We start from the raw sequence: 20,406 nt of genomic DNA on the forward strand, positions 1-20,406 counted from the left end.
AAAAATTCCTAGAAATGAATGACAATGAGCATACAACAACTCAAAATTTATGGGACACAACAAAAGCAGTACTGGAAGGGAAGTTCATAGCACTACAGGCACACTTTAAGAAGCTAGAAAAAGCTCAAATAAACAACTTAACCATGCATCTAATAGAATTAGAAAAAGAACAGCAAATAAAGCCAAAATGTAGTAGAAGGAAGGAAATAATAAAGATCAGAGCAGAAATAAATGACATAGAGGCTAAAGAAACAATACAGAGGATCAATGAAACTAGGAGTTGGTTCTTTGAAAAGGTAAACAAGATCAATGAACCTATAACTACACTCACCAAGAAAAAGAGAGAGAGGACTCAAATAAATAAAATTAGAAATGAGAGTGGAGAAATAACAACTGACACAACAAAAATACAAAATATTATAAGAAAATACTATGAAGAACTGTATGCCAAAAATCTAGACAACCTAGATGAAATGGACAAATTCCTTGAAACATACAATCTTCCAAATATCAATCTGGAAGAATCATAAAACCTAAACAGACCGATTATACCAAATGAGATCGAAATAGTTATCAAAAAACTCCCAGCAAAGAAAAGTCCAGGGCCTGATGGCTTCACAAGTGAATTCTACCAAATATTCAAAGAAGAACTAACTCCTATCCTTCTCAAACTATTTCAGAAAATTCAAGAGAAAGGAAGACTTCCAAGCTCCTTTTGTGAGGTGAGCATAATTCTGATTCCAAAACCAGGTAAAGACAACACAAAGAAAGAAAACTATAGGCCAATATCCCTGATGAATATAGATGCTAAAATCCTCAACAAAATATTAGCAAACCGGATCCAACAATATATGGAAAAAATCATACACCATGATCAAGTGGGATTTATTCTTGGGAGGCAAGGCTGGTACAATATTCGTAAATCAATCAATGTGATTCATCATATAAACAAAAAGAAGGAGAAAAACCACAGGATAATTTCAATAGATGCAGAAAAAGCATTTGATAAAATCCAGCACCCATTCATGATCAAAACTCTCAGCAAAGTGGGAATACAGGAAACATACCTCAACATGATAAAAGCCATCTATGAGAAACCCACAGCCAACATCATACTCAATGGGCAAAAATTAAAAGCAATACCCTTAAGATCAGGAACAAGGCAGGGGTGCCCCCTTTCACCACTCTTATTCAACATAGTCCTAGAAGTCCTAGCCACAGCAATCAGACAAGAAGAAGAAATAAAAGGCATTCAAGTTGGAAAAGAAGAAGGAAAACTATCATTATTTGCAGATGATATGATATTGTATATAGAAAACCCTAAAGTCTCAGTCAAAAAACTACTGGACCTGATAAATGAATTCAGCAAGGTGGCAGGATATAAAATCAATACTCAGAAATCAGAGGCATTTTTATATGCCAAAAATGAACAGTCAGAGAGAGAAATTAAGGAATCAATCCCCTTTACCATTACAACCAAAAAAATAAAGTACCTAGGAGTAAACTTAACCAAGGAGACTAAAGAATTGTACTCAGAAAATTACAAAGCATTGATAAAAGAAATCAAGGAAGATACAAACAAGTGGAAGCATATACCATGCTCATGGTTAGGAAGAATAAACATCATTAAAATGTCTATATTACCCAAAGCAATTTATAAATTCAATGCAATACCAATTAAAATACCAATGACATACTTCAAAGATATAGATCACATATTCCAAAAATTTATATGGAACCAAAAAAGAACACGAATAGCCTCAGCAATCTTAAAAAAGAAGAATAAAGTGGGAGGTATCACACTTCCTGATATCAAGTTATACTACAAGGCCATTGTATTCAAAACAGCCTGATACTGGCATAAGAACAGGCATATAGATCAATGGAACAGAACAGCGAACCCAGAAATAAACCCACAGTTCTATGGACAACTGATATTTGACAAAGGAGGTACGGAAATACAATGGAGTAAAGACAGCCTCTTTAACAAATGGTGTTGAGAAAATTGGACAGCTACCTGCAAAAAAATGAAACTAGATCACCAGCTTACACCACTCACAAAAATAAACTCAAAATGGATAAAAGACTTAAATGTAAGCCATGAAACCATAAGCATCTTAGAAGAAAACATAGGCAGTAAGCTCTCCGACATCTCTCACAGCATTATATTTGCTGATTTATCTCCACAGGCAAGTGAAATAAAAGACAGGATAAACAAATGGGACTATATCAAACTAAAAAGCTTTTGCACAGCTAAAGACAATAAGAACAGAATAAAAAGACAAACTACACAATGGGAGAACATATTTGACAATATGTCTGATAAGGGGTTAATAACCAAAATTTATAAAGAACCTGTAAAACTCAACACCAGGAAGACAAGCCAATCAAAAAATGGGCAAAAGAAATGAATAGACACTTCTCCCAAGAGGACATACAGATTGGCCAATAGGCATATGAAAAAAATGCTCAACATCACTAATCATTAGAGGAATGCAAATTAAAACCACAATGAGATATCACCTCACACCGGCCAGAATGGCGCTCATCAACAAAACAACACATGATAGGTGCTGGAGAGGATGTGGAGAAAAGAGAACCCTCCTGCACTGCTGGTGGGAATGCAGACTGGTGCAGCCACTGTGGAAAACAGTATGGAGATTCCTCAAAAAATTGAAAATCGAACTGCCTTTTGACCCAGCTATCCCACTTTTAGGAATATACCCCAAGAACACCATAGAATGGCAACAAAAAGAGAAATGCACCCCCATGTTTGTGGCAGCATTGTTCACAATAGCGAAGATCTGGAAACAGCCCAAGTGTCCGTCAGAGGACGAGTGGATTCAAAAACTTTGGTACATATATACTATGGAATACTATTCAGCTATAAGAAATGATGACATTGGATCATTTACAATAACATGGATGGACCTTGATAACATTATACAGAGTAAAATAAGTAAATCAGAAAAAACTAAGAACTATATGAATCCATACATAGATGGGATATAAAAATGAGACTCAGAGACATGAACAAGAATGTGATGGCAACGGGGGTGGGGGATGGGGAAAGGGGGAATGGGGCAAGGAAGGAGAGAGGGAGTGTGGGAGGGGAGGGGCACAAAGAAAACCAGATAGAAGGTGACAGAAGACAATTTGACTTTGGGTGAGGGGTATACAGCATAATCAAATGTCAGAATAATCTGGAGATGTTTTCTCTCAACGTATGTACTCTGATTTATCAATGTCACTGCATTAAATTTAATTTTAAAAAATGGAAAAAAAAAAGGAATAAGTAAAAAAAATAATAATAATTCCAGTCAAAAAAAAAAAAAAAAAGAACCATCTGATGGAGTGGGGTGGGGGTCCCTAGCATCTGATTAGACAGGATTTCAGAAAGAATAGGAAGAGAGGAATTTTAGGAGACAAATATATGAAATTTCCCTGAGGGATTGAAGTGCCAAGCGGACAGAGCTAAGCCAGTAAAGGAAAGGGTGTCAAGGAAAGGTTGCTGATGTTTCCTTAAGGTGAGAAATGACAGCATGCTTATGTGCTGTGATCTGGCCCAGAGGGAGAAACAGACAGTGAGGGTGGGCGTTGCTCTGGAGGAGATAAGAAAGGTAGAAATCAGATCACAAAGTGCAGGGGCTGGTGCCTCGGGAGCCCAGCAGACAGCAGGATACCGGGGCTCAGACACTGGAGGGCGGGCATGAGTGGTGGTGGGAAAGGGGGACGGAGGAAATGCCCAGCACCAGTGCAGGAAGGGAGCTTCTGCCTCCGCCTGAACACTGACAGTCTGGGGCACAGGATTGGGTGTTACCAACATACAGTGCCCTCAACAGCATGGGCTCACATTCTATTTCTGCTTCTTTCAGTTATGTAACCTCAAGCTACCTAGTCACCCTCCCTCTCTGCCTCAGTTTCCTCCTCTGTAAAGCAGGTATACTAGCAGTAACCTCCCAGTAGAACTGTTGTGAGCATTTAAGGAAGTAGTACATATGCAGCCTTTATCTCAGGACCCAGCAAAAAGCATGTGGTATCAGAACCATGCCTCTTGGGATGCCTGTGAGCGAAGCCACCATATCATCAGCCTGCCTCCTACCCAGAAACCTAAGCCAGGCTTTCCCAGAGTTCCTTACTCTCACATACAAAATGAGGTGGCGTGACAGGACACTCTGAGCTTGACTGTGCCTGCTGCAACAAGATAGCAGCAGTCTTGTATCTGGGTCCCTGGGACCTTTACTTCCATCTTACACAAAGGCAGGGTGGAATAAACTCTAAGTCCTTTCCAGGCCTATAGTCACAAAATAATTTTTCCCTAGGGAAAAGAGTTTGTCATTGTGTAGAGAAATAGAGTAGGGAGAAGACAGGATGCAGCACATGCCAGTGCTCATGGCTGACACTGAGAAGGCCAGACCCTGAGCCGCCGGTGCAGAGGCAGCTGGCTCGACTGCCCTCTGCCACACCTCACCCACCAAGCCTGGTAACCACACAGGCACACATGGCAGACAAGGTGGACATCTAAGCACAGACCCAGCCCTTCTGCTGATCCAACACCTTTACCCTCAAAGCTACCATTATCTTCAGGACAAGAGGCAGCCCATCCTATGGGACTAAGGAGCCTGGTTCTGGCAATGTCTTGGCTTCAGAAAACAAGCTCAAGCTCAGTCACTAATTTTCTCACCTGAGAAGAAGGCTTTTCTGAACATGACCAGCATGTTCAGAGCAGCCAGGATAAGGAAACACGTCCACGAAGTAGCTCAATCCAGACACACAAAAAGGTGCTGTGCAAAATAGGACACCAGACCTCATTTTACACCTTAACTTGACCATTTGCAGCAAATATCTCTTCCTGAGTTCAGGTTAGAGTTTGGTCCAACATGTATAAATTATGCAGCCACATGAGGCCTTGGCTTTGAGTGCTGGTAAAGTCAAGTCCAATAAAGTAAACAATAAGAACCATTCTTTCTTATGATCAGCAGCATGATGACCTTGCATGTAATGGGACAGTGGCTGAATGGGCAGAAACCCTTGCAAAGAAGTCCCTTGTTTTCACACAACCTTGCAATACTCCAGGGAGAACACTGAAGGTTGAACTCCACACCAGAAAACTCAGTTGTTTCTTGGCCACATAAGAAATTCAAAGAAGATGAGCTTGGGCCAGGATTGGGAAATAGATACAGGAAGACTGTTTTCCTTGATCGGGGCTCAGTCCAGTGATCAGCATCCGAGAGGGTCCTTGAAAGCATCTTCACTTAAATCCACTTTAAATTCGCAGAAGAGCTCCAGGAATACTTCATAGAACAAGCCTTGCACCCGACTGGCTTCCACTTTGAACTTGGAGACCTAATGTACAGACCGACCGCATCTATAGCAAAGAGACAGGATGGTGCAGGTGGCTCAGAGGAGATGCCATGCTCTTGTGGAGGTCAGCAGTGTGGCCAAGAGGTCTGTGCAACAGGCCAGGCTTTGCAGCGACTTCTGAGCAAAATGTAGAAAGACTGATTTCTCTGGAGCTGGCCACTCCTTGGGGCCTAAGCCGCAGCCACGACAGGGTATCTTCTGGGTGAGCCAAGTGCAACACTGCTAACAGGGACTCAGTGTTCACCCAGATCCATCACAGGCAGGAAAACAACTGGGGCTGTGTGTTCATCCCCAGGTTTAGCACTAAGGAGCACAAGGATTGGGAGTTGAGGAGGAGAGGACTCCCAACATAGATGAAGGGTGCTGGGAATCAGGCCGTGCTCTGAGCATCATCACCACCATTCTCTTGCAAGGCTGGTGCCGGCCCTCGATGTTCCTCCCTGCTCCATCCTTTGTTGGCTGTGAACCTGGGGACAAGTTACTGTACCTCGCTAAGCTGCTGTTTCCTCCCATGTAAATGGGATAACAGCCCCCATCTCACGTGGATGCTGTCCCCTGAAATGAGAAAACATAGGTGGGCATCAAACACCTAGTGTGACGGTGCAGGTATCCAGCACATTCAGAGCAGCCAGGATAAGGAAACACCTCTGCAAAGCAGCAGCTTGATTCAGACACAGAAAGAGGCCGTGCACTGAGTTGAAATTAACCAGCAGTTTCATTTGAGGTTGCATTCTAGTTTAGATCTGGAACACTACTGGATGTCACTGTCCCTCTCTTTCCTGCCCTTCCATCTCCCTTTCTCACTCCCTACCTCGCTGAGGATTCCCAGCAATGCCATCTGAAGATCTTTCAAAAACCATCACCATGGGTTGTCGGAAGTATGTCCAGCTGTGCTGCTGGGCTCCCCTCACTCAGCCGGACACTCTTCACCCAGGGAACTCTCCAGAGCCTGCCAATAGTTCAGCATCTTTTGCGGCTGGACAAAATGGCACGCCACGATCTTCTTAAACCGGCATGTGGAGAAGCTGAGCCCGCTTGGGAAGAAGGTCTGCGTGGAATGAAGCTCCTCCAGGCTGATCCTCAGTTTGGCGAGGCAGAGCCCCACGAAGACGTCTTCCAGTTTAATGAAGGGGACGCTTTCAGAGACGTTATACACCTGACTCGCAACATCACCGGAGAAAACATAAGCCGTGCCGGAGCAGAAAGGCGGGTACTTGTCCCATGGATACTCATACTTACTGACGAACCACTTACTCTGCTTTTCCCGAATTGGAGATTCGTTCATTTTCAAGAAGCCAGTGAAAAACCTAGTGGTCCTGTTTTTCTGTAGGAGTAGTTCAACCAGATAGTAGACATTGACAAACATGTCAGAGTCTGTTTTCATCACGAAAGCGGCCTGCGGGCAGAAGCGGTGGACCCACTCCATCCCCATCATGGTCTTCAGCGTCAAGTTGAAATAAACGTCCACAAAGTCCTTCTGGATGACATCACGATGTCGCTGGCTTTCCTGGGCCACTGTGCGTGCTATGTCTTCACTGGGGGTGGTTCCCAGGAGGAAGAGCGTTTTTACCCGCTTTCCTCTCATAACCTGTTCTTTCCCCCACGTGTTCCGGATGACCATGCGTGCATACAACTGTTTGTGGGAAGATGTCACCAGCAGGACAAGGAAGGGGGGGTTCTGCTGACAGTCTACATCTGGGAGCTGGAGGAACTTCCCGTGTTCTTTCTTGAAAAGAAATGGCTCTCCTTTAAAAAGAGACAGATCATCCATGCTGAAATACAAACAGAGGGCTCCCAGAACCACAAGGGAAATGTACATCCATCTCATCTTCACGGAAGCCATCTGAAAGGAATAAAACCAAATGGTTACGCCCCCAAAGCATGTTAGCTTGACCCCAGGGAGGATGGGACAGGGGAAGAGACCCATGTGTTGTGGCTGCTGTTTCAGAAAATCTGGAATCTTACCTCACACAGAGCAGATGTCGCGGTTCAACAGTGAGGCATAGGCGGCCGCCAGGGTCATCCACTCCATGCTACATGCTCAGGACCACAGGGAACGGACACTGGTCCTGGCTCTAAGGCCAGCCAGCCCTTCACTGTGGGAGTCTCAGATTTCGATATGTGACCACATCCCTCCCTAGCTCCTTCCAACTCTGCCCTTCTCTGACCCTATAATGAAGTCCAGCTGCAGAGCCTGCAAGGCCAGATGCTGCATGCTCTAGATCTAAATGTACGGACCATTTGCATTCTTCTGGGGTGGAATTAAGTACCCTTTTATCACGCCCAGAAAGAAAAGGTCCGGTTTCCTGGTTTGCACTACTACTTTGACATTTCACCTCTGCTAGTGGTGGTTGTTATTTTATTATTTTAGGTTATTTTGGTTTTTTTACTCTCCCATCTGATTCTTTCATCTTTTTCCTATCCATCTCTGCTTGTTCTCAACAAAGCCAGATGAGCCACGTTAACATTAAAACATTAAGAAAGCAAGTAACTCACGTTTTCGTGGATAGAGCTCTGGTTTGAAAGCTAAGCCATACGGTAGATTCCAAGGGGATATTTGTTCCAAAGAGTTGTCAACAAAGGCTGTTCTGCACACTCAGTCTCTGGGCTTGGTTATTTTACCAAAAATGATCATCCTCTTCCTCACTATAAGGAAAAAACAAACAAAAAAACCCATTCAAATCACTTGTGCCTCACAGGCAGCTCTTTATCATCTGCTGTGCCCAGGGCTTGCTATAGTACTGCCCTAGCACCTGCTGATGTAACCTTGAAGGGACAGTAAAGCCCCATCCTGTTCTCACTTTTCTCATCTGTAAAATGGGAACAATGGAGACAAACTCCATTGCATGGTTCACCTGTGGACGATAACATTGTGCAAGTATCCAAGCATCCTTTCTGTCCTAAAGGACTAGGACAGTACTCAGAGCTCTGTACGGAGATATTAAGTCAGTTATAGTCCAATTTCTCAGGCCAATATCAACCCTCTCTACAGAGCATGGCTGATGCTTAAAGACCTTAATACGGAAAGACAGCCATCAGTTCTCAACTCAGTGTCCATGTCCTCAAAACGTCATCCTCGGTGAGAGGACAGAGGGGCCAGAAAGAAAAGGAACTGACCAAGGGCAATGAAGAAAGAGTTGGTTATTTTGCTGGCAAAAGAGGACCTGAAAATTGTATTCAATTAAAATTTTTGTTGCAAATGTATTCAAGTATATTCCGACAAGAAGCAGAATAATGATGGAAGTTTCCCAGAACTAGCTAATTCTCTGGAGGCCAACGTGGTCCAGGTCCTGCTCTTCTCGGCCCCCCAAGGTGCTTCCTCCAGCTGGAGCCCCCACCGCCTTCAGAGAAATCACCATGGGAGGCTGATGGGCAGTGAGAACGAGTCTGAGCCAGTGCCCAAAGGATGCTGAGAATTCTATTTCCTTCTTTCTTTCTCTGTGAGATTGTTTATTTGCAGGCCTATGATGTGTAGTTTATTTTGGCAGGGGGAGGAGTGAGAGGAACCAAATTGCATATCCCCCACAATACGTGCTGGAGAAAAATATGAAAACCCAATGCAAGAGAAAGATGGCATTTCTCTATATTGCTTCCTGTCTTGGACAAATCAGCTCTGCCTCAAGAGGAAACCTTAAGCTCTTGTGCCCCCAATGCACCTTTGCTCAGGACCCTATGCAAGGGCCTCAGTCTCCAAGGATGGATGCTCAGCCCACTGCCTGCATGGATCTCGCTGCATGCCAAATGGCACCCAGGAAGCAGAGCAAGTGATAGGGGCCCACATGGCCAAAGCTCTTTGCCATGGTGTTTTTCGTGTGCAATTGGAACACTCTTCCTGCCGACAGAGGGGAGACCGAAAAACAAACTCTCCAGGAGTTACACCTCACAATCCCATCCACAATGCATTCACATCTTCGATTGAATCTCTACCATGTACTCTAAGGATTTGAGTCCAACCTTCCACTAGAGGTGAATTTGAGGAGGGCCCTTGGCACCAAAAGGGGACAGAGCCGGAACAGCATGCTTCCAGGAAGGTCAGTGTGTATCTCCGGGTTCTGGCAACCCCAGACCAGCTGGAGTCAGGAGCCCTTAGCCTTACCCGGGGCAGAGCCATGGACAGGCACTATGTCGGCTATGGAAGCCCCACCAGCCAAGCACACCTGGACCAAGCAGGGTATCCCAGCCAGCCAGTCCATAAGGGAACAGCAGTTTATTTAAGCAGATTCTGCATCCCAAGCTTCACTCTTTTAACACAGATACAGAGCCTCAGAACCGGAGTCGATACGTATTGTATATGAATTATAGATCAAGGCAAGCCAGAAGGTGGCAGGCCCTTTTTTCCCTTCTCTTCCACCTCCCACCATCCATGGGCTTCTCAGCAGAAAGCTGAGGCTTAAGGGACTTCACACAGGAAAGAGATCTGTCTATTCTCAAGTCACTGTCCATGTCTTCAACTCCAGCATCTGCCAGCTTCAGCTCCAGGCAGGGTCACTGTGCCCCGTCTGGGCTGGAGTGTCCCTAGGGCCCTGGGCAGTGGTGGGATTAACAACCAGTTCTCTCCCTTATTGACCATCTTAACTATAAAAAAAGATATAACAAAAGGTAGTTTATTATTTCATGCAATTAGTACTTAAATAAGAATAATAAAAGAGGTACACAAAACTAGACTGTTATTAAGACAGTTTTAAAATATTAAAGAAAATATATTAAATAACACCTGACCAAAAAAAAAACAGTAAAACTGTTATTTAAGCTATTTCCAATGACAGCTTGTCACTCCCCAGTTGTTTGGCACTTTGTATCTTTATGTTATATGTTCACTGGATTAACAAACACAATGGAATTAAAATGTAGTATTTCATCAAAGGTATGAGTTTTATGAAATGAAAAAAATAGATATTACAAGCATATTTCCATCAAATTTTTTTTTTCACCTATGGACAGAATGAACATTACTATGGGTGCTTAGAATACGCTCTTGTGCAGATGAACGTTAGAAAAGAATAAGAAATGTAAATTTGTGATTTTCACATTGGGTGGCTGCCTAGGAATCCACCTTAGAAAGAATCCTGATTACAAGTGCCATTTTAACAAGTTTATTAAACTCAACAAAAAATTAGGTATCAGTTTTGCTGAACCAGTACAAACTGGCTGAATCCCAGCACTGGCCATGGGTATGCACCCCTATACCCCAGAGGGCTGCACACTGGTTCGGCACTGGGCACATCTGAATTACAGAGGAACGAGTAACAGCATGTAGGAGACGACTCTGCACCAATATAAACGGCAGTTAACTGGAGAGCAAGGGTTAACTGGAGACAGGAGATCTTGGAGTGTGTTGGCCATGGAGAGACACTGGCCTGGGTTCCTTGAATGCAAGTACGCAGGATTCTTGGAAGGATGCCTCAAAGAACCAGATGTCCTTTGTGATTGATAAGCTCTGGGACTCTGACTCTTCTTGTGTCCTTGTTCATGAAAGAAACAGTAGACGTGCAGGATTGGGGGTGAAACAGATGGGAAAAAGGCTTGTATAACTTTCTAGTTTTATCTGCTGAGCTATGGCTTTCGGAACTCAATAAATATGCAGTAGCGCTGTTTCTCGCAGTTTCTGATTCTGCCTGTTTCAGCCCTCTGCCAATTAACTTGCATCTGGTGTGTCTTTTGCCTCACAAGTCCAAACCGTAAAGAAATTCGTAACATCTGGCGCACAATGTGAGGCACAATCCCACAAATGGGGGCTTGAAGAGGTCATAGTTTGCAGTCTCAGGACCATCAGACCAAAGGGGGTATAAGACCGCTCGGTAGGTAAGCGAATCCTTCAGGAGGCAGAGTAATTGGGAATTCTCATGCCAATTCCTCATCAATAGAGACCCAGTACATGGAACTTCTGCAACATTATTAAAAGGGTCTGGTATAACTGTTAAAAATAAAAGTAAAAATATTAAGTTATTATTTAAAAATATAAAGAAGCATTGTTACTGGCTTCAGCCACCAGGAAAGGTTGCTTTAAGTTTAAAAACCTGGAACCAAGTAATGAGAGCTTTACACCATGATCATCAACAAGGAAACACTATTCCTCTTTCTGTTTGGTTTCTCTGCAATTTTATTTCTTTGGCTTTGCAATCTTTGCAGTCTGATTCTGAATCCTCATGGCCTCCAGCTCGTCAGGTAATGTCTGATATTGATATAGGTTGAGCAGTAACTATTAAAAGGAGAGAAGCTTGAAGCATTACATCAATTGGTACAAACTCAATTAGAATTAGGACATATAAAAGAATTACAAAGTCCTTAGAACTCCCCAGTCTTTGTAATAAAGAAAAAATCTAGTAAATGCAGAGTGCTTACTTATTTTTTTTGGTGTTTTGGCTACGATCCTCTGAGCTAACATTTTGTTTCTTTCTTATTCTTTGCCTGGAAATTTAGATGGGGGACTCCTGATGGATCTGATTACAAAATCTCTTAGTGGCCACCGAGTTTTATTTTCTTCTCAGAAGATTTTGATTACTCTTATCCATCCTTAGTCTCTGTTAGAAAATACCCTGACTAAAGTCAGGCAGGCATCTTTCTAGTCTGTGCTCTGAAATCCCAGTTTTCTCTCTGGTTTGTTTGGTCTGGTTTGTCTGATTCTAATTTCTGTTTAGTTTTTATTTGATGTTGTCTAAAATGTGGTTTTTAAGGCCTGAATTAAGTTCTTGCATGCAAAAATTGGAAGTGCCAGTTCTTATATTGAAAAAATAGTTTCATCCCTACATTTTTTCTTTTAAAAATTAGAACTTGTATGGAGCGCTCATTTAAATTTAAATTGAATAGAATATGGATCCTTAAGACTTGCTAATTTGGTTAATGCATTGTAAGGTATATTTAAAGTTAAAAATCAAATAGTAATTCAAGTATTAAGATTAATCAAAGTTATATGTTATATTTGTGTTTCTGTTCTGAAAATTGTCTTGTTTGTGTGTAAAGATATGCTCAGATCTGTGAAACAAAGGAATTAAGTAAAATTAAGTCATTTCAAAATTTTATCTCACGCTGCTTCAGGCAGTTGGCTGCTTGTCAGGCATATCCTGCAAAAGGGGCCCAAAGGAAAGTGGGAATTTGGCTCCTCTAATGACCTAGAATAAAATTAACAGTACAAAAAACTTTTAGATATAGAAGCTAATGCATCTCTTATTGCTAAGCAACACTGGTTTTCTTCCTGGCCCACTTATGCAGTAGTCATTAAGCTGCAAGGCTTAGGGCAAAGTCCCTAACAAAGCTCTAAATTTTTTTACAATGGGAAGACAATGAGGGTCATTTTGGCCTCTAATGAGGAAAAACATTTATCTTCTAAACAATTAAAGGAAAGACTTTTAAACTTTCTGACAAGGAGTTTTTTATTACTTAATATGACCAAATCCTTGTCAAAACTCTTAAAGAGTTAAAAACAGCTTGCTCCCAATATAGAACTAACTGTCCTCATATGCAGGAACTGCTATCCTCCTTCACAGACTCTGAATGTTTTATCTCAAAAAATTTAGAGATGTTAGCTCGGATTGTTCTTTCAAAAGTGGAATACTTACAATTTATGACTTAGGAGGAGAATCAGGCTTGTGTTCAAGCTAATCAGAAAGCTAACGCTAACCCTTTTGTTAATATTACATGAGATGAACTTTTTAGATAGGGACAGTTTGCTAATTTACAACAGCAATGTAGGTAAAATATAGGGGCGAGGATTTGCTTTTATTTCCACAGATACGGGAGACCAGTAGATACCCTCCAGAAAATTGAGGTCTCAGCCTGAGTTGGAAATAGAAGAAATAAAAAGACTACACCTAGAGTCAAAGGTTATTAGAGAAATAAAGATAAAGGCAACTACAACACAAAAAGCTGAACTGCCTACTTAGGGGAAACTAAAGAAACTTACCCAGAAGGCAAAAGATATTTTAATTAGAACTAAGACTTCAAAACCATCCTTGACTCTGTTTCTAGCAATGTTAGCTGTTGTGTCTATAACAATAAGCAGAACTAACTATTCTTATTAAGTTTATATTACTTCCACAAGAAATGTTAAATAGCCTGACATTATGTCAAAATTATGTAAATCAACCTTTAGAAAAAATTCATCAGAAATATCCTCAATCTTTGATAATCCATTATATGGATGACATACTGATAGCTTGTGAAAATAATGATGAACTTTCAGTCATCCTTAAAGATGTTTCTGAAACCTTGAATCAGTATCGTTTAATTATAGCTGAAGACAAAATTCAAACATCTTGCCCTTTTAAGTATTTAGGGAATATAATTGAGAATCAAAGAATTATTCCTCAAAAGGTCAATTTACAAACTGACTCTTTAAACACCTTAAATGACTTTTAAAAATTATTGGGTGATATTAATTGGTTGAGACCCTCTCTAGGAATCCCTACTTATGCACTAATGAATTTATTTAATATTCTTTAAGGAGATCCTGATTTAAACAGTCCTAGACAGTTAACAGAAATAGCAAAACAAGAGCTATTATTAATTGAAAAAATTATGCATACTGCTTATTTAGATCAAATTGATACACATCAACCTATTCAATTAATTATTTGTCCCTCAGAACATTCTCCTTCTGGCATCATATGGCAAGAAAACAAGATATTAGAATGGCAATTTCTGCCACATAAGACTCAAAAGAAATTATGTACTTACTTAAGAGAAAATCTGTACTTTAATTACTAAAAGTAGACTTAGGATAAGACAACTGACTGGAAATGATCCAAATAAAATTATTGTACCTTTAACATGTAATCAGATTTCAAACAACTGCATTAGCTGATTATTTTGCTACTGTAAAATATTTACAGTAGCAAAATAATCAGCATCCTACAAATAAAAGAGTTCAATTTCTAAAAAGAACACAGTGGATTTTGCCGACTAAAGTATCAGCTCAGCCAATTCAAAAGGCTACTTTTTATACTGATGCAAATAAATTAGGTATCATGGGATATACTAGAACAGTGACAAAAGTAATAAAGACTCCATATACATCAGTTCAAAAGGCAGTTATCTGCTGTATTATTACTCCTTAATGATTTTTCTTGTCCTATTAACATTGTTACTGATTCACAATATGTAGAACATACAGCTAAACTTATAGAAACTGTTTACATTTCAAATGATGGTTCTGAATTACACAAATTGTTTCAAGAGTTACGAGATTTATTGTGAGAACAAAATTCGCCTATCTATATAACTCACATTCGTTGTCATACAGCTTCTTAAGGTATGTCTGTAGTGCTATGAACTTCCCTCTCAGAAATGCTTTTGCTGTGTCCCATAAATTTTGAGTTGTTGTACACTCATTTTCATTTGTTTCAAGAAAATTTTTTATTTCTTCCTTGATCTCATTGTTAACCCACTCATTATTTAATAATATGCTATTTAGTTTCCACGTGTTTAAATGTTTTTCAGTTTTTCTATTGTAGTTGATTTCTAGTTTCATGCCATTGTGCTCAGAGAAGATGCTTGATATGATTTCAATCTTCTTAAATTTATTGAGACTCGTTTTGTGTCCTAACATGTGGTCTATCCTAGAGAATGTACCATGAGCACTTGAAAAGAATGTATATTCTGCTGCTTTAGGGTGAAAGGTTCTGAAGATATCTAGTAAATCCAGTTGATCTAGTGTGTCCTTTAAGTCTGCTGTTTCTTTGTTAATTTTCTTTCTTAAGGATCTATCCAGTGATGTTAATAGGGTATTGAAATCCCTACTATTATAGTATTGCTGTTGATATCACCCTTTAAGGCCATTAAAGTCTGCTTTATATATTTAGGTGCTCCTATATTAGGCACATAGATATTTATAATGGTTATATCTTCCTGTTGGATTGCTCCCTTTATCATTATGTAGTGACCTTCATTATCCCTTACTACAGCCTTTGTTTTAAAGTCTATTTTGTCTAATATAAGTATTGCTACCCCAGCTTTTTTTTTTTTTTCTATTTGAATGAAATATTTTTTCCATCCCTTTACTTTCAATCTATGTGTATCTTTTGTTTTCAGGTGGGTCTCTTGTAGACAGCATATGTATGGGTCCTGTTTTCTTATCCACATAGCTACCCTATGTCTTTTGATTGGAGCATTAAATCCATTTACATTTAAGATTATTATTGATATGTACTTGTTTATTGCCATTTTTTTTTTCTGAAGCTGGAAATGGGGAGAGACAGTGAGACAGACTTCTGCATGCGCCCGACTGGGATCCACCCGGCATGCCCACCAGGGGCGACGCTCTGCCCACCAGGGAGCGATGCTCTGCCCCTCCCGAGTGATGCTCTGCTGCGACCAGAGCCACTCTAGCGCCTGGGGCAGAGACCAAGGAGCCATCCCCAGGCCTGGGCCATCTTTGCTCCAATGGAGCCTTGGCTGTGGGAGGGGAAGAGAGAGACAGAGAGGAAGGAAGGGCGGGTGGAGAAGCAAATGGGTGCTTCTCCTATGTGCCCTGGCCGGGAATCGAACCCGGGACCCCCGCACGCCAGGCCGATGCTCTACCGCTGAGCCAACCGGCCAGGGCCGCCATTTTATTCTTTAAATCAACATTCCTCTTTTACTAGATATTTTTCCCCTTTGTTCTGTTTACAACAGGCCCCTTAACATTTCTTGCAGCATTGGTTTGGTTGTAATGAATTCCTTGAGTTTTAGTTTCCCAGGAAGCTTTTAATTTCTCCTTCATTTTTAAACAATAGCCTTGCTGGATAGAAGCCTTGGTTGTAGGTTCTTGTTTTGCATTACTTTGAATATTTCTTGCCATTCCCTTCTGGCCTCAAGTGTTTCTGTTGAAAAGTTGGATGTCATCCTTATGGGGGCTCCTTTGTAGGTGATTGACTGCTTTTCTCTTGCAGTTTTTAGTATTCTTTATCTCTTAGCTTTGGTATTTTAATTATGATGTGTCTTGGTGTAGCTCTCTTTGGGTTCCTCTTTAATGGGATTCTTTGTGCTTCTTGAACTTGTGTGACTTTTTCCTTCATCAATTTAGGGAAGTTTTCAGCTGTGATTTCTTCAATCAGGTTCTCTATCCCTTGTTCTTTCTCTTCTCCTTCAGGAACCCCTATTATGTGGATGTTGTTTCTCTTCATGTTGTCACAGAGCTCCCTTAGAATTTCCTCAGACTTTTTGAGCCTTTTTTTTTTTTTTTTTTTTTTTTTTTTTTTTTTTGCTGTTCTGCTTCCATGCTTCCACTTCTCTTGTCCTCTAAATCACTGATTTGATCCTCTGCTTCATCCAGCCTGCTTTTAATTCTTTCTAGTGTAGTCTTTGTTTCTGTTTCTGATATTTGTCATTTCTGTCTGACTCTTTTTTATGATTTCCATGTCCTTTTTGATGCTTGCTATCTCTTTGTTTAGGTGCTCATTATGTCCATCTCTTGTTGCTCTAAGATCCTTGAGCATCCTAACAATCATTATTGTAAACTCTGCATCTGGTATCTTGGTTATTTCTATCTCATTCAGTTCTTTTTCTGGGGATTTCTCTTGTTGATTCATTTGGATTGCATTTCTCTGTCTTCCCATTTTGTCTCTGTATAGACTGCTCCTTTAGATGTGCTGTTTGTGTAAATAGCTGAGTATAGGGTTGGTTCTGTTTGCCTCTAGCTTTCAGTTGTGTTGTTTCTAGATCTTCTTGGGTTGGCCTCAGCTGTTGTATGTAATCCACTGTGGGCTACTTTTCTGCTGCCACTGCTCTTTTTGTCATTTGTGTCAGTGTTTTCTATGCCTTAGCTGGGTCAGGTGTTTGGAGCCCTTCCTTAAGATACCACTCTAACTAGGGTTCTTAGGTTTTGAACTGATGCTCTCCGTATCCAGCCACTGGATGCACCAGCCCTGGACCTCCCTGGCCAGAACCTGGCACAGACCATCGGGGGTCATTGCTTTTGACTGGCCCTTAGCAACCTTCTTGGAGCTAGAGGCGATCCAGAATTTGTGGCTGCCTCTGCTGGGCCCTGATTCCATTGTAAATATCAGTTGCACTCCTAGGCTGGCTTTTATCTACTCTTGGCCAGTGTGTGTGGCCTCTTTATTCCCAAGGTGTGGTCTTTCCACAGGCCCACTGACGCCACCGCCTCCTCGGACACTCAGGCACCAACACTGCTGCTCAGACTCACCAGCTGCAGCTCAGGCTGCCCCGCGGGTGCATGGGATGCCTTGCTAGGCTCCGCCCCCCATGGGCGGTGGGACGCCTCTCCCCACCAGGCTCTGCCCTTTTCCGTCACCGCTGCACAGCCTACCTTGCCAGGCTCTGCCCCCCGCTGCCACAGCAGGGCCCTCCCACCCTCCACAGAGTACTCAGCAGTTCAGTGGGGCGGTGTAGCCCAGACCTCAGCACTCAAAACCTATGTCTCTGATGTGCCCCCTGCTTCTAAGTGTCTCTGCACTGACTGGAGCAGGAGAGCCTCTGGTGGGCAGGATAAGTGCTTCCCTTTGCTGTGTTGGTTCTCCCAGGAAAAATGGCCACTTTAGGTTTGGGGAGAGACCTAGTATAAGGGTCAGGGTGGCTGTCCCCCACTGTCTCTCCCTGTGCCCCTGAGACTACACTCTCCTCTTGCAACTCCAGTCCTCTTGGCACTCCCTACTCCCAAAGCCCCAGGTAAGAGAAAACCTTGCAGGTTTTCTGTGCAGTCCCTTTAAGATGGGGCCTGGGTCTGAGAGTTGTATCTCCCTCTCACAAACAGTAATCTGGCTCTTCTTTCAGCTAAATACTGTCCATATACCTCCTCTTGTCTCTGGAGCTCCAGGCTGGGGTTCCGATCCTGGGGCTGAGGACCCACAACTCTCCAGGCAACCCACCTTGCCATGAGAGACCCTCCAGGGCTCCTCTCGCTCCTGGGAGTGGGGCAGCCCTTTCCACATCTCCACCCTTCCTACCAGTCTCATTGTGGTTTCTTTGGTGATGCTTGGTTATAGATTCCTCTTAGTTTAGTCCAAAGTTGGTTTTTCAAAATGATTGTTCCTTAGTTGTAATCCACTTTGTTTCTGGGAGGTGGGAGTTGTAATGTCAGCCTAGTCCATCATGATTTTATCTTCCTATCATGACATCTTATCAGAGAGTGCCCTTTAGTAGTAGAGGTGGCATTTCGGTTATCCCTTTGTAGTCCCACCTTGCTAGAGCATTCTGCCCACATACTCGTGGTCACAGACAGGCGGGTGCACTGTCCACAGGATGACCTGAACCTCACAGACAGGCAGGTGCACTGTCCACAGGATGACCCAAACCTCACAGACAGGCGGGTGCACTGTCCACAGGATGACCCAAACCTCACAGACAGGCGGGTGCACTGTCCACAGGATGATCCGAACCCCAAGTAGAACAGGAATGGTGGTCTGCAAGTTGCTCTGAAAGCCTCGCTCCTGACTGATGGCTCATATCCCAGGTCACATCTGATGAGAGCCCAAGGGTACCTGGAGGGAACACAGCCTGGGGTCGGCCATTGGACACCAGCTCAAGGACACTAGGACAAGGAAGACAGCCTGGGAGGCATGTGGACACCAACCTGGGGACACCGGGAGAGGGAATACAGTCTGGGGGCAGCTGCTGGGCACTATCCCAATGGCACTGCGAGAATACACCAGAGAGGAACAGTGAGTGACCCTCTCCTGGAGAGGCAGTGAGAGGGACAGATTGGGGCCACAGGAAGTTTTCTCAAGAAGGAAGCTCTTCCCAAAGTCAGTTAAAGAACCACAGACCCTCCACAAACATTTTTACAGCATGGCTCTTTCTAACACGGTCATCAAACAAAATACACAGGATTAAAAAGGAAATCAACTACACTGAAACAAGTTTATCAAAGCAGTCCGGAGTACTCTGTGCCAGAGAGCACTCCTGGTGGCTGTATGCAGCGACAGCTTCTAGTGCCACGTCCAGCCACCACCTGCATTGTGAGGGCAGCATAGCTTTGTCCATATTTAGAAACGTCCACAAATACTATTACAATGTGAAAATACCCGTGACCTCATTTGGAGACAAAGTCACAGATTCCCTTACTGTGTGGGTCAGGGCCTGTGATGGGCTAAATTTTGTCCCCTCCAAAGTTCATATTTTGGAGTCTAGAACCCCAGGATCTCAGGATGGGATGTTATCTGGAGATTAGAAATTGACCAAGTTACAATGAGGTCCTTACAGTGGACCCTAATCCAATATCACTGGTGTCCTCATTAAAAGGGGGATTTGGACACAGACATACACACAGTTAGAAAGTGTGTGACAAGTGACAATGACGCCAGTGATTGGGGTGATGCTTCTGCAAACCAAGGGACCCAAAGATGGCCAGCCACCTCTCCCCTGGGGGGTGAGGATAGAGCAGATTCCCTCTCGCATCTTCCGAAGGAACCAATCCTGGCTCTGGCCCTCTGGCTCCATGATAGAACATCAGCCCAACGTGAAGATGTCCTGAGTTTGATTTCCAAAGGAGAAGCAACCATCTGCTTCTCCACCTGTCCACCCTCACACTCTCTTTTCCCTTTCTGTAGCCATGGCTTAACTAGTTCAAGCACATCAGCCCCAGGTGCTGAGGATGGCTCCATGAAGCCCCCACCTTAGGTGCTACAAATAGCTCAGTTGCAAGCATGGCCCCAGATGGGCAGAGCATCAGCCCCAGACAGGGGATTCAGGGTGGATCCAGGACAGGGTGCACGTGGGAATCTGTCTCTCTATCTCCTCTCCTCTCACTTGGAAAAGAAGAAAAGAAGAAACCAACCCTCCCCACAGTTCTGGAGGCATCTTGGTTCTGCACTTCTAGCCTCCAGCCTGTGAGACAATAAATGAATACCTGTGTTTAAGCCCCTCAGTGTAGTACTCTGCAGCCCTAGGAAACTACTATAGCACCCATAATCGTGATGGAAGTAGTGCTAAAATTTGGTTCAAGGCTCATAACCATAAGAATATAACTTCGCTCCCATCAAAGGTGTCAGACCCCAGGTGATGACTCCTGCTCTGGTGTTCTGAGTCTTCTATGGGCTTACACACCTGATGGTCACACTTCAAACCAGTGACGGCTGCAAGTTGAACGGCGAGAAGGCAGCACTGTGG

At 42.8% G+C, this 20,406-nt stretch overlaps 1 protein-coding gene across 1 annotated transcript in view; it reads right to left on the bottom strand.

The window, feature by feature from the left end:
• Positions 1-20,406, bottom strand: part of IGSF5 (immunoglobulin superfamily member 5) — a 164,555-nt gene that overhangs the window by 134,448 nt on the left and 9,701 nt on the right. The window contains exons 2-3 of the transcript XR_010749326.1: positions 7,861-8,010; positions 4,685-7,207 (exon numbers count right to left, since the gene is read on the bottom strand). The gene's annotated coding sequence lies outside the window, so the exon portion shown is untranslated. The remainder of the gene's footprint in view (positions 1-4,684; positions 7,208-7,860; positions 8,011-20,406) is intronic.

Source organism: Saccopteryx leptura, chromosome 2, assembly GCF_036850995.1.
Source record: "Saccopteryx leptura isolate mSacLep1 chromosome 2, mSacLep1_pri_phased_curated, whole genome shotgun sequence".
In the NCBI taxonomy this organism is placed as follows: domain Eukaryota; kingdom Metazoa; phylum Chordata; class Mammalia; order Chiroptera; family Emballonuridae; genus Saccopteryx; species Saccopteryx leptura.